We start from the raw sequence: 12,993 nt of genomic DNA, 5'->3' as shown, positions 1-12,993 counted from the left end.
TCTTTAAAATATCATTTTTATATATATCAAAATTAAAATTATAAAATATCTAAAATAAAATAAAATTATAAAAATACATCCATGGATTATATGTTTCATTTACAATTACAAAACAACTTAAACTAAATTTACATGAATTCCATTTAGGGTTTATCTATCATTTTCTTTTGCATTAAATTTGGATATTTTAATCATTCTTTGACATTTTCAACAACCTTTGCAAGGTACATTTCTATTTGGAACTAACTACTATAGTATATATTGGGCAAAGAGAATCATTAATTTCAACGTATCACAATTTGTCTCTTAAAATATTGACATTAAAATTTGATTATTGCATTTCAGCTTTTGAGAAACTTAGATACATGTTCATTCTATCATTTAATTAATTGAAGATTATTGTGTAAAAAGTTGAATGATTTATGTTAATTTAAATGTGCATATATAATTAATGAGAAGCAAATATATTTCAAAAGAAAAAAGAAAAAAAAAAACTTTAAAATTATAATTGTTAGGATCTTGTTAGAGTATAGCAAAATATGAGAGTTCTATGTTATAAGCATATAAATAGGAGATTTAAATATGTTTTTAACCTTTTAAAAACTGTTACTTTTAGTTTTTATAATTTTTAAAATCTTATTTTAAAAAGGGTTTATGTAAAAAAAAAAAATGGTGTAAAAGGAGGTTTATCATAATTTTCTTGTAGCCTGAGTCTTTGGCTTTTACATTATGTGAGAACAAGATGGACAAATAGTCATCTTATATAAACTGTATATTGACGGGCTAAAAACAATCTTCAAGTCTGGTTAATCAAACAATAATTTTTGTTTTATCAGCAAATACAAAGTATTGGATAGGTAAAAGGATACCTCAGTCCTTATGCAAAATTCTTACTCTTGCTACAGGGCTTTCATACAATTCATAACATTCATTGACCCTTCAATGAAAAAAAAAATATAACTAGCTAATTAATGCTGTATATTAAGTCACAATTACGAGGCTTAATCTTAAGGATTGTCCTCTACTAATTGTGACCGAATATTCGACATTAATAATCCACTCACTTTTGCAGCCACCACCAAGATCTAAAATTTATGAAATCCAACAAAAATCTAGCATTGGCAGCATCAACTTTGAACATATATATTATATTGTTTTTATGCAACCACATGATCTATCTATACTATGACAATAACTAGACCACCCATCAAGCTTTTTTTAGTTTTTTCCCTCTCAACCCGGCCATAGACATGTTATAATTTATAAGCGTTGAAAATTCCACCACTGACAAGTGATAAGATCAAGAAAATATATATAAATGAGGAATACTTTTTATCTTATAAGTTAATCTTATAAAATTAAATTAAAACTTCAAACCACTATTTTAAGAAGTGATTGTATTGTCATTAATTAAGCATAAACACTTAAACCCCAATAACCCAGTTATAGTGAACTGTTACCATATTTGAGAAGAAAAAGAGCATTTAGATCGGTAAACAAGGTGACTTCTAGTTTCATCCTCTTGCCAACATAACTGACAAAAAGTTTCACATTTATCCAGCACAATAGTTTTATTTGAGGTTAAGTTTTGGTTTGTATTAAAAAAATCCTCTATGAAAAAGCCAATAAATGAGTTAGAACGTAGAAAGTTTAACTGAAAAACTACTACCGAACCTTACACCTAGGCCTCTTAATTCTTGAATTATGAAACTTTTCTTTAAGACAACCTTTGTAGAAAAACATATTAAACTAAATAACATGAGATAACGCAAATCAACTAAACTAAAAAAGCATGAGATAATGTAATGATCTACTGCATTTTAATAAGAAATTGTGGCAATAAAAAACTGCAAGAAGGCTTATATTCAAACCTTAATTGTACCAAAAAATTTGCAATGATAGGGGTTGCAGAGAATCTTGTCGCTGGACAGAGACACTAGCTATATACACATATACATGCTTATGATTTCATTACACATATATACATGTTAATTTGCATGCATCATACCCAGTGCCCTCTATCCTGCGACAAGACTCTCTCAGCCCCTTAATTGTATTTTCTTCTCTCTGTGACTTCTTTTGAGTGTCACATGTTATGTATATATAACATTCAAGATGGTTCAAATCCTCAACAAAAAAAGAGTAGAAATCAGTGACGTAAAGTTGCAAACGTTTATTCCGACAGGACTAGCTTCTAGATACGGGGAGAGTAGTTTAAGATTCGAAGTTTAAAAGGTTGAATTGAATTTCGCTGATTAGTTTGAATTAATAGCAAGACACTTTCTAGGAATTTACTTAGGGATAAAATATACATGCACGAGAAACTTCGATGGAATTACGTTGATTGATTGCTGTGTAGTGTGGTGATTGATAATTTAATTAGCACACACCAAGAAACTTGTTAATTATCACCATTAAATTAAGAAAGTGACATCTTCCAAGACTAAAGTATTTATATTTACCATGGAAAAAGGAAGACGAAATTGTGCTTTGTAGAAATTATTAAATTTGGATTGAGTTCGTTTTAGGGAGCAAAGGTTCGTTGTCGGCTGTCATAAATTTCCAAAATTAAGATGGGAAAGGGTTATATGGAAACTTCTATCTCAGCTTCGTTTAATTACTTTTTATGTATACCAACCAAGCATTTAACAATGAATTATTATGAGGGAAACGACGAATGGATTGATTTTATTGATAAATCAATTTATAACAATTTTAAAATCAAATTAATGCCTTAGAACTTTCCGAACAACTTCTCTTATAAGTCAATCAATTTGTAGACACAACTAAGAGGGTTGAAATCGTTACATGGGTTTAATGAGACGATTATAAAATATAGAAGTAACTGCAAAACAATTAATGAAAGAAAAAAAAATTAAAACGAGACAAAGATTAGAGAATTATACAAATATGGTTTTATCAAGCTTCATGCTCATGTCTTGTACTTGAGCAACCACTTATATTAGAGATATATCCACTGGTGAATTAGGTCCATAAGTAAAGTGAAGGCAAGGAAACTAGTTAATATCTATTATTATTTATAAAAAGAAAAAAATTGACTTTTAAATCATATTCATAAATAAAAAATAATTTAAATTACAGTGATAGTTTAAAGTTTCATGAAATTAGTTAAGTGCATGCATGAAACTCTGTTTTTTTTTTTATTTAATTTTTTCTGCTATCTTCCTTATAAAAGATTACAATGTAATAATATAATGTCTGAGGGGTGTTCTGCTATGTTTCTCAAACAATCAAGGGATTAAGTGTAGGAGTAAAATAAATAGAATGAATATGGGATCAAATAATTTTAAAGTTTTTTTTTTTTAAATTTGTAAACTTATCTATGTATTAAGAAAATTTAATTTAATAGTTGGATCGTAAAAATTTAATGTAAAATACTAAGTTATTAAGTGAAGTAAGTCTATCAAGACTTACACTTGGAATAAGTGCTCTTCCTCCTCGTGTGTGTCTATATATATATATATATATATATATATATATATATATATATATATATATATATATATATATATATATATATATATAAGAGATTTATTTACTCTAGAAGTAAGTCTTGGTAGACTTACTTCATTCAATAACTTATGTTCTATATCAAATTTCAACGATTAAACCGTTGAGTTTAAAGTTCTTAATGTATAGATCAAATCTGTAAATTTTGAAAAAATTTAAAAATAATTTATTATTTCATTTCATTAATTCAAATTAATGGATAACATTGCTCAATAACTTTTAATTTAATGATTATTTTTCAAAACTCATCATTAGAGAGAAAGTTCCTTCGCCTTAGATCATGTATGCAAAATTTATATTAATCTAAAATGATTTGATATCTTAATTATATATATGAGGAGAAATTCACTTACTTCAAGAGTAAGTCTTGGTATATGATGTTTTGCAATTTTTCTTCTATTTTTGTCTTAAGTTTTAACTAGATATAGACGCACATTCATGCATCATATAATGCGTAGTTAGCATAGGAATTTCTTTTTAATTTAATTTTTTTCTTTTATGCTTGTTACATCCTGATTTTCTTTGTTATTTTCATATATTAGGTAAAGATACCATTCCTCATCAAAGATCAATGAAGAAAGGAGAAAAAGAGAAGTCATAAAAGAATCACGATCATGACTGGAGGGTCACGTCCGTAATTGCCTCGAGAGAAAGTAAAAGAAACAAGACAACAAGGTCATGGTTATAACCTACTAGTCACGCCCGTTACCAATCTAGCAACAAGAAGAAAAGAATCAGAGATCAAATGTGTCACGACCATGACCCACAGTCACACTCGTGACATGATACAACTTTCTATGCATTATCTTTTAGAATATCTTGTTTTATCTTATCATTAGAACTTCATTTTGGGTCTATCCTTTAGGCTTTTCTAGTTTATAAATTAGAATTTTGGAGTTAGAAAAAGGTATTTTTGATTTCACGCTTGATGGATAGATTGAATAGGAGTAATTTGTGTTGGTGTTCCTTTGATTCTTAGGTTCGTTTCTTTTTACGTTATTTTTCTTTTCATTTGGGAGAGCTACTATGAACATGTGTGAGTAGTCTCTCTTTTTCTAGGATATGAGCTTATCCCCTAAGTACATTTATGCTATTATGAATTATTCATTTATTTAATTTTTGTTCTATCTTTGATCTTATTCCTTTACAAATTATATATGTTAAACGATTAATGATTATTTTTCATACTAGTAGATATTTACGGAAGTACTTAGAAGCAAATTTAAACATTAGAACCTAAAGAAATAGACTTAAGCTTTAAATCACAAGAGTAAGTTTAATCTTTCGAGGATAAACTAAATTAACACATGTTATAATGGGTTTAGTTGAACATAACTACCACGAGAGTAAGAGTTAATTAATTTTGTTAAACACGACTTTGTATCTTGAGAGTGTTAAGGATACCTTACCTAGGTTAATTTACCTTTAATAGGAACAACTAAATATCTTGCATAGTAAAATCATTTGAACATAAAGGAATTCATTGAGTAAACCCTAATTCCTAAAAGCTTCTCTATCAATTAAAATTCTTGTTTCATTCACAATTAATCTTAATCACTCTCTATTTAATTTTTAAAATATTCTTATCTATTAGTTTAAATTTAACTAAATATCAATAATTACTATGTGAAACATGTAGTCCTAGATACGATAATTTATTACTTGACAATAATTGTACACTTGTGATTTTTTTACATTAGTAGACTTACTCCACTCAATAAATTTTATTTTACATGAAATTTCAACAATTTAATTGTTAAAAATTCTTAATACATAGATCAAACTTATAATTTGATGGAAGCCCATGGGACAAGGGCCCAATTACTAGGACTATGGTCAAGAGGTTGGAGGAAGAAGGGGCCAATTCTCAAGAAAAGTCCATAGTGCTCTTTATTAGGCTATACATTGAAAGCTCATGTAGAATAGGGTTGGATCAAGAAGGCTTGTAAATAATTTTGGGCCTTGTATTTTGAGCCAAGTAGTGTAGGATTTTTGTTTGTTCATGTAATTTTGAATTTGAGATAATTAGTGTAAGGTAATTACATGTGCATCTACATTTAAATGTAATTTAGTCTTACATTTAGGGTGAATTTGGACCCATGTGCGTCGCTCACATGGTGTGACCAAAATTCACTCATAAATGAAAACTAAATCACATTCAAATGAGAGGAGCACATGGCATTTTCGGGTTTCTAGGAAGCTTAAATTCAAATTTGGCGCCTAAGATTTAAATCAACCATACCATGGTTTAATTTAAACCTTAGGTTTGCTTAGCTTCTGATGGAAGAGCATGGGCTAAAGGCCCAACCACTAGAGCAATGGCCAGGAGGTTACTTGAAGATTTGACTGCTTCAGAGCTTAGTGGGCCCAATGGGCTTGGTGGGCCTAGGGTGCTTCTCACTTGGGCTTTGATTGATTGAATACCATGTTTAATTGTATTTTCTTAGTATAGGAATTTACTTTGATGTTGGTCTTGTATTTTGACCATAGATTAGGGTTTAGGTGTCTTGGGCTTAATTTTGGGCTTCTTGGGCTTTGGGCTTTTGATACCTAATATTGGGCTCATTCTTCTTCTTATATTTTTTCCTATTCATTGTATTCATTAGACCAATGTATTTGGGTCATTAGATTAGAGTTATAAGAAGAATACATTAATAGGAAAATTAGGATTCATTTAGGCATCATTTAGAAGTAATTTGAGTTGAATTTGAGTCACATGGATGGCATGGGATGGGTCCGGCCATGTGAGCTCCAAATGCACCTCAAATCACTCCTAAATGACTCCTAAATGAGGTTGGCATCTGAATTAGTCATGTTGGAAGCCAAAGTTTAAATTTCAAATTCAAAATTGAAATTTAAACTTGGCGCCAATTTGAATGATTCAAATTGCCGCCCAAGTTAACCTAGTTCTTTCCCTATAAATGTATCTTCTCCCACCTATTGTAAACACTTTTGAATATATGAGATATCTGAATTGAATTCAGCCATTCAAGAGTCACCGAAATTCCAAGAGAGAGAGCTTTAGAGAGTGCCTTCAAAATTCCTTAGGAAAACCTAGTTTCCTTCCCTTTGAAGTGTGCAATCCCTTGTAGCTTGAGCTTGGATACTTCCTTCTATGGATTAGGTCTTCTAATCCGCAATTTCTCATCCATTTTGAGCTTCCATCCATTCGGTCTACATCTCCTTTGAAGAAGATCCGTGCCTAGAAGAAGCTTGGAGGAGTTCACATCTTCATTTCTCCTACTTCTTCTATCAGCTTCTCTAGTACTCTTCCTTAACCTATAAATCTCCTCTGGCCTTGTATTTGAAAGCACTTTGGATATTGAATGAGAATTTCATCTTCTTTGAGATCTAAATTTTCTCTAGCCGGAGTCACCAAGGAGAATTCTTTCTCCTCCTCGCCTTGAGCTTTCCTCTTTGTAGTTCTAGGCTTGAGCTTCTTCTACTTAAGAAGCTTAGTTCACCGTGATCCTCATTTCACTCCTTCTTGACCGAATTCTATCCTTGAAGATCTTCAAGGAATTTCAAGAAAAAGTGTCTCGGATTCTCCATAGAGTCTAAGCACTCCAAGGCTTCATCATATATTTTTTTAAAAATTAAAAATTATGTGATATTTTGTTATATAGATTCAAATTAGCGTATAAAATTATGTAATATCTCGTTATATAAATTCAAATTGACAGATGATCATAAAAATATTTTATACATTAATTAATTTGAATCTATATAATTGAAGTGTCAAATAGTTTTAAACTTTTTTAAAAGTTTACGGATTAGATCTATATATAAAGAATTTTTAATTTAATAATGGTTGAATAGTTAAAATTTGATGTAAAACTTTAGTCATTGAGTGAAATAAGTTTATCAAAACTTACACTACATATATAAAGAAAGAAAAAAAGAAAAAAACAAATAAATTAATATATTTACTTATTATTAATTTATCAAATTTTAGGGGATGCATTTGAACACCCTAAAAATATAGGTCTAGCACCAAATATATTAGTTTAGTTAGTTGGTTAAAGATTGATTTTTCTCATAATTAATTAGTGACAAATTTATTTTTATACAGTTTTTTTCTCATTCCAATTAATATAATTTCATATTTTTCTCATTTTCTCCTTCCATGAGCTTTGTTATGTGTTTCACAATTTCATATCATATCGATATCAACTCACGATAATTATTTACTATGTGACACAATAATTAACAAATTAAATCCGAATTAAAAGTGTGAGGGAGTTTTTCTTGTGTCCAAACTATACCTTAAATCCGAATTGCTACCTGTCAGAAAATAAGCTACTATGAGGGTTATCTTGACCGGTTAAAAAAGCTTATGGTGAATCAATCAAGTTGATTGGTTGTGACATTAATTGTTATATTCATGTGATACTTGGATATAAAATAACAGTATCAGTTGAAATTAATGCAGCAACAAATGTGTATGTGGTTAAAAAAGTTTATGGTGAATCAAAAAAGTTGATTGATTGGGATATTGTTATAGCCATAAGGTATACTTGGATATAAAATAAATGTGTCACTCGGAATTGATTGGTTGTGATATTATTATAGGCATGAGGTACTTGGATATAAATAATAGTGTGACTTAGAATTAATGCAGCAATAAATGTGTGTCGTTAAAAAAGCTTATGGTGAATTAATGAAGTTGATGGCTTTTTGATGTTAGTAAATTAAAAAAAAATAAAAATACATGAAATAAAAAAAAAAACTAATTACTGAAATAAGTAGTTTTAGACACGTAGGCGCCAACGTAGCACTGAATATAAAATGACTGTCACTTGAAATTGATTGATTGTAACATTGTTATAGCCATGAAGTACTTTGATATAAAATAACAGTGTCACTTGGAATTAATGCAACAATAATGTGTGTGGTTAAAAAAGATTATGCTGAATCAATGAAGTTGATTGCTGTGACATTGTTATAGTCATGAGGTAGTTGGATATAAGTAGTCAAGATGTAGTTGCTCATGAGGTAGTTGGGTATAAAATATAGGTGTGACTTGAAATTAATGAAGTAATGACTATTTTTTTATATATATATATACGTGCGTATATATGTGTTTATAATAAATTAAATATGTGTATTAATTTATGTGCATGAATATGTGTGTTTATATATACAAGAGCATGTATATATGTATGTGTGTGCATATGTTTACGATAAATTAAAAGTATAATTTAAATGTATGTGTACATGTATGTTTTTACTTTAATTTGTTAAAGGTACAAATTAAAAGTGTGTAATTTTACAAAAAATTAAAGATACAAATTGAATGCAAATGACAAATGAAAGAAAGTTTAATTATTGGGGAGACTAATTTGGAAGGAGTTTTTAGCAGCATGCTTAATATTTTTAATTGATTTTTTTTTTTGTTACAACTTCGGGTCATTGTGAGCAAAGCCAACCTTGAGGCTTTTGGTGTTTTAGATGAATTAAAAAAAAATAGTGCCTTCTTAACTATTTGAGTATTGTCATTATATTTTTCTTTTTATAAAATCATCAACAATTCATTCATAATCAAGATTCTTTAAAAAATTATTTTCAATATAAATCAAAACAAAACTATTTAATCTACCTTGTGAATGATAGATTATAAGTAGGATTTTAACTATTTCAATTTTAAAATATTTCTTTTAGCAAATGCAACAACAAGAATGGTTAATATATATTATGTAGAAAAACAATTAAATGTCCTCAAAGCACTCAATATCATAAAATTTTATTTTTATTCAAATTTTAAAACTTCTCTAATGAATATTTAATTCATCAAATAAAATTTCACCATCAAGATTATAAGAATTATCATGTTTTAGATAAGTTTCAAGATATTTGTTACATAATTTTAATTCCTAATAAGATAATAATCAAAAAGTTTTTTAGACAACATGTTAAAATTCAAACAATTAAATAAGTATAGACAAAAAAATAAATTATAATGTATGAATAAAATAAAAAAGTCTTTAATTAGTAAGTAGTATTTAGCTGATTATTTTTAGACATTGAATTCTCAATTTATTGTAATGGGAAAAAAAGAACAATAATGACAACATGTTATAAAGAAGTTTGCACCAGCTAACAAAGATTCACAAATTGATCGAGATTCCAAAATAGAGTAGGAGAAGTTATTAAGAGAGATAAAGGAAAAGACAGAAAATCCAAATAACTCATTTTTTTTTAACAATAAAAGAGGTTCAAACTAAAAGAAATAAAGAGAAATAAATCAATAATATATTATATATTACACTTTCTTCTTTATATTTAATTTCACCAATTTATTTTTCTTCTTTATATTTAATTTTACCAATTTAATTATTTTTCTAAAATTATGGACAAATTTTTTTCCAAAATATTAGATAAATTTATATTGAGAAATTGAAACATCACCTATTAATCGATTAATCGTTAGTGATTAAATTATTTATTTTATACAATATTTTTTTTATATAATTTAATATTATGTAAATTTTATTTTATATTTATATAGACTAACAAATTCTTAGTGCCCCTATAAAAATAGAATGTTAAACTATCGCTTATCTTGACCGTGTTCATGCCACCACTGATTGTGGGTTCCATGTTTTTATCTTTATGTAGCAAGTGATGATGCATGTCCTTAGTGATTTGGCTTATCTATAGTTTTGGTTTTCATTTTCCAGTTTGGGATCATGGCGGGTCTTATGTTTCATCAGAAATAACCCATATGCATCTTTTCTCATGATATTGTCTATCTCTTTCTCTCATGTATCTTTTGTTAATATTATGACGTGGGTAAATTTTGTGCTCATTTTAAGTTTTTTATTTTTAATAAGTTTTTTGCTTATAAAGAGAACGAAACATCTTTTATTTTTTTGGTGTTGTGGAAAAAACAAAGGACAAAAAACAAGAAAGAAATGAAATTAGTGTAGGGAACAAATATCCTCCTCGTATACTTGAAACACGAAATTTGGAGGACTCCTCCATGTTACATGTTGAGTCCCTAGTTCAACTTCCCAACTTGCAAGAACATGAACTACTTGATTAATCTTTCTCGGGATCCCAGTAAATACAACTCGCCAAATAGCACGTTCAATCGCAAATATTGCATCAATACAATCTGCCTCGCATACCACTTGTTTGTAACCAAAATTCCAGCAAAAAGATAATAAAAATAAGTATATTAAAGAACGTGTTGTTAATACTTCTCTTCTTCTAATAAATTTAACAACTGTAATTCGAAAAAACATGTACATGAATATTTAAAAAATAACTTTAGTTTAATTACTAACGAAATTGTCATGTATAATAAACGGTTTGATTAACGAAAATTAATTTATAACCCTAATTAAATTAAATTGAGTCTTTGTTATACTGCACTGCCACATGGATCACATGAAATTTTATAAGGTTTCTGTAATTCTTGATCTGGACCTCTAAGAGTACCTTCAACAAGAAATCACTAATCAGTGTTCATTCGTACAGGTGGATGAAAGAAAGGCTTTGTGTTCATTCACGAAAAGTTGTTTTATTGCATAGCAACAACATCTTGGTCAATCGGACTGCAATTTAAAAATAATAAATCATAAAAAAAAATATTACTGTTTCTTCTTATTAGTTTTTAACATAATAAAACCATTTAACGTAATATAAGAAGTATTGAATATTCATTACTTTAACCTTTAATTAATATATTTTAGTAAAGTTAAAAAATCAATTTAAAATATTTTTTTCCTAATATTTGGAAGACTACATAACAAGATTTCTCATAAAATCACTTAAACAGTTTGTTCTATTTTATGGACTATTCAGGAAAGAAAATAATACTTTGAGGATGAAACTAACTAATAGTCAACTCATTAAAAACATGTGAAACATGATAGTGGTTTTGAATCATACCTCTTGATCGATCATAACTCTGGCATGTGATGAACCTCATCAACTAGAGAAATTAGAGTCCAGTACAAATAAGTTCTTGAATTTTCTAAAATCGTAATTAAAAGTAAAAATCTCATTAAAAAATAAAAATCAACAAGAATTAATCATTAATAAAGTTGTTAAATACATCACATCAATACCATAATTATACATAAAACAAAAAAGTATAATGATGAAAAACCATAATCAATGCTCATCAATACCTCGTAGTATATGTGAGCATGTGTCACTGCCTTGAAAAGAATATGAAAATAGAAACATCTAAACTGTGTTAATATTAGAAGTTTGAAAGGTGTGAGATTGCAGGAAGATGGCCATAGCCATATAATAATAAACTTCATGAACAAGCAGGTGTGAAAATAAAATTAAATAGCATAAAGGTTTGAAAGGTATCTGATTGCAGGAAGATGACACGACCGTGACCATAGCCATACATAACATATTTCATATATGATGATGAACACAGCAGGTGCAGAAACAAAAACATGAAAACTATATAATTAGAGGTTTGAAAGGTATCATGTCGCAGGAAGATGACACCATCCATGATCATATAATATATTTCATATATTATGAACACAAAAGGTGCAATCTCTCCTGCGACAAGACACTCCTAAACCTTTGTTACTCATAGTTTTCCACACTGCTCTCACCAATTACTTGTTGCCTACAAATGCCAGTATATATAGAGGGAGATGAAGGGTAGTGTGAGCTACACAGCATTTTCGCCTTTCATTTTTATTTTTGTTTTCCTTGGTAATAATTATCTTAACCACGTGCATGAATTTCTACGAAGCTGCCTGCATGGAAGGGCTTTTTGGGAAATAAAAGAATGTAGTGCAAAGATTCCTAATTAGATATATATCTCACTGTTTCCCTGAAGAAACTTGCAAGCAGTTTACACTGAATAGTTTAACTGATGAATGAAAGGCTTCACGAAGTTCGAGGAAGTGACGCTTTGCTTGTGAAAACAAAATAATGTTTCATGAAAAACTACTACATGATGTATATAATATAATATAGTGTTATATGTTGTGAGAAAAAATGGGGAAAAAATAAAATATGACAGAAAATAATGCGATATTCTGGCTTCCCATTAAATAAGTTTCATATTTTAAGAGATTAATTACAATAAGAAGAAACAAAATTATAAATGTTAACCAATGATTTATATAACTTGGAAAAATATAATTATTCTCCATTAAAATGAAATGAGACAGCTTAATTTTGAATACGTCATTGCGTGCGCTCATAGAAAAGTTTGGAAAGAGTTCCAAACACTGGGTTCATTTGAAATAATAATGTGGACTATGCCCTAAATAATTAACATGTCACGTTATGCTACATCAACTCTTATTTTTATTTTTTTTAAATATTAGAATTTTTATAAGTAATTTTGCTAAAATTTAAATCTCATAAATAATGAAAAGAGCTGATATTTACTACAACAAAATTTGTTATTAATGACAATTATTTAATGGTAATAATTTAATTGCCACCATATGTAAAAATATTAATGGCTAATAT

General features: G+C 28.4%; 1 long non-coding RNA gene across 1 annotated transcript; it reads right to left on the bottom strand.

Moving 5' to 3' along the window:
• Nucleotides 1–10,364: 10,364 nt before the first annotated feature.
• On the bottom strand, nt 10,365–12,676 carry LOC145955227 (uncharacterized). The gene is made up of 2 exons (XR_014431874.1): nt 11,428–12,676; nt 10,365–11,090 (listed from the first exon to the last, which is right to left on the bottom strand). It is a non-coding gene; the product is annotated as an uncharacterized LOC145955227 (long non-coding RNA).
• Between the last annotated feature and the right edge of the window lie 317 nt (nt 12,677–12,993).

Source organism: Cajanus cajan, chromosome 2, assembly GCF_000230855.2.
Source record: "Cajanus cajan strain Asha chromosome 2, NIPB_CcT2T_4, whole genome shotgun sequence".
Taxonomy (NCBI): domain Eukaryota; kingdom Viridiplantae; phylum Streptophyta; class Magnoliopsida; order Fabales; family Fabaceae; genus Cajanus; species Cajanus cajan.
Note: the sequence above shows the minus strand (reverse complement) of the source record. Positions and strands in the feature narration are given on the sequence as shown.